The 2,500-nt window shown below is 41.3% G+C and overlaps 1 protein-coding gene across 1 annotated transcript in view; it reads left to right on the forward strand.

The window, feature by feature from the left end:
- The window catches only part of cpvl (carboxypeptidase vitellogenic like), a 14,523-nt gene extending 14,360 nt beyond the window's left edge, over nt 1-163 (forward strand). The window contains exon 14 of the transcript XR_004164625.2: nt 1-163. This exon is cut by the window's left edge and continues 261 nt beyond it. The gene's annotated coding sequence lies outside the window, so the exon portion shown is untranslated.
- The last annotated feature ends 2,337 nt before the right edge of the window (nt 164-2,500 follow it).

Below are 2,500 nucleotides of genomic sequence, written 5' to 3' on the forward strand. Positions count from 1 at the left end.
AGGTTCCATACAGTGTCTCTTTTTTAAAGTGATTCAGTCGTGTGTGTGCGTGTGTGTGTGCGTGTGTGTGTGTGTGTGTGTGTGAGAGCCAAATGTACATGACCTGGTCTTGCTGACCTGAGATGATTTTGCTGTATGATTTCAATAAAGACGTCACCTTGTCCATCGCCGCGCTGAGGATGTTTGTTCAGGAGGAAGAATTAAATGAATTATAACTAATAACGAATTAAACTGATAACTGAGTCTGTGTGTCCCAGCAGCACTAATAAGACTGATAACTGTGTGTGTGTGTGTGTGTGGTGTGTGTGTGTGTGTGTGTGTGTGTGTGTGTGGTGTGTGTGTGTGTGTTGTGTGTGTGATGCACTGGTGGGGGATCAGGATGTATCATGATTAATAGACCCATATATATATATATAATATATATATAATAACACAGAATTGGCTAAAAGTGATATTTAAAAACCTCTTTCCTCGTCTCAAATATCTGTGAATCACTCCAAGTTTGTAAGGTTGTATTGACCGATATGTCCACCAGGTGGCCTCAGTCCTTCGTGGATTCAAGCAGAGGAAGTAGGTGTGCTGTAATGGGTGTAAGGCAATACAGTGCCCTCCACAATTATTGGCACGCTTAGTGAATATGAGCAAAACAGGCTATGAAAAAATATGTCTTGGCTGTTTATCCTCTAGGTCTTTCACTCAAAATATTCACAAAAATCTTACCTTTTCATTGAAGTAAAATATTGAAAGAGACAAAAACTGTTGACATTAAATAAATATTTTTCCCCAAAACATGTGTGCCACAATTATTGGCACCCATTAATGTAATGTTTTGTGCAGCCTCCCTTTGCCAAGATAACAACTCTGAGTCTTCTCCTATAATGCGTGATGAGGTTGGTGAACACATGGCACAGGATCTGAGACCATTCCTACATGCAGTATCTCTCCAGATCTTCAGATTCTGAGGTCAACGTTTGTAGACCCGGCTTCAGCTCATCCACAGATTTTCTATGGGGTTTATGTCGGGGGACTGTGATGGCCATGGCAAAACCTTTATTCTGCGGTCGGTGACCATTTTTGTGTTGATTTTGAGGTGTGCTTCGGATCATTGACCTGCTGGAAGGTCCAACCACAGCCCATTTTAAGCTTACTGGAGGGGGCTGTTAGGTTTTCATTTAATATCTGCTGGTATTTGATGGAGTACAAGATACCATGTATCCTAACAAGATGTCCAGGGCCTTTGGAAGAAAAACAGCCCCACAACATCAAAGATCCGCCACCATTCTTCACATTGGGTATGGGGGTCTTTTCTGTATGGCTATCTTTCTGTCTGCGCCAAACCCACCTTTGATGTTTGTTGCCAAAAAGCTTTATTTTGGTCACATCTGACCATATAACTCGACTTACATTTGGCAAACTCTAGGTGCTTTAGTTTGTAGTTGATTGACAGCAGAGGCTTTTTTCTGGCAACCCTCAAAAACAACTTGTGGTGATGTAGATGGCGTCTGATGGTAGTTTTGGAGACTTTCTGACCCCAAGACTCAAATAACCTCTGCAATTCTCCAGCTGTGATCCTTGGAGGGTCTTTTTCCAGTCGAACCATCCTCCTCACGGTGCGTGGGGTCAATTTACACACACGTCCTCTTCCAGGCTGATTCCTTACATCTCCTGTCGCTTTAAACTTCTTAATTATTGCCATGATAGTGGAAATGAGTATTTTCAACTGTTTAGAGGTTTTCTTATATCCATTTCCTGATTTGTGCAGCTCAACAACTTTTTGTCGCACATCTTCACTGTGTTCTTGGGTCTTTCCCATAGTGATGAATGACTAATGGAATTTGGCCTGTGTCACCTCATATTTGTACGCCAGTGGAACAGGAAGTCATGGTTGACCTCATAATAGTTCCTTATCAAACAGGTGAACTTAAAAATGTAAAACATGACTGGAAATATATTTCAGTTAGATTTTAATTAGAAGATTGTCTAGGGGTGCCAATAATTGTGGCACACATGTTTTGGGGCAAAATATTTATTTACTGTCAACATTTGTTTTTTTTCAATAATTTTACTTCAATGAAAAGGTAAGAATTTTTGTGAATATTTTGAGTGAAAGACCAAGAAGACAAACAGCAAAGACATATTTTTTCATAGCCTGTTTTGCTCATATTCACTAGGGGTGCCAATAATTGTGGAGGGCACTGTAGATGTTGAATGTTATGAGTTGTTGGCAGACGTGAATATAGTTGTTACTTGTTGTTCCTTGTAGCTGGTATGTGAGTATAGTAGGGTTCTGTGTGTGTGTGTGTGTGTGTGGATGTGTGTGTGTGTGTGTGTGTTGTGTTGTTGTGTGCATATGATGCGTGTACACGTGTGTTGTGTTGTGTGCATATGATGCGTGTAGACACCCGTGTTGTGTGCGTGTGCGTGTGCGTGTGCGTGTGCGTGTGTGTGTGTGTGTGTGGGACATATGACTCCAGAGACTGTGTTGGGCAGTTACAGGAGA

The sequence above is a fragment of the Clupea harengus genome, chromosome 11 (assembly GCF_900700415.2).
Source record: "Clupea harengus chromosome 11, Ch_v2.0.2, whole genome shotgun sequence".
NCBI classification, from domain to species: Eukaryota; Metazoa; Chordata; class Actinopteri; order Clupeiformes; family Clupeidae; genus Clupea; species Clupea harengus.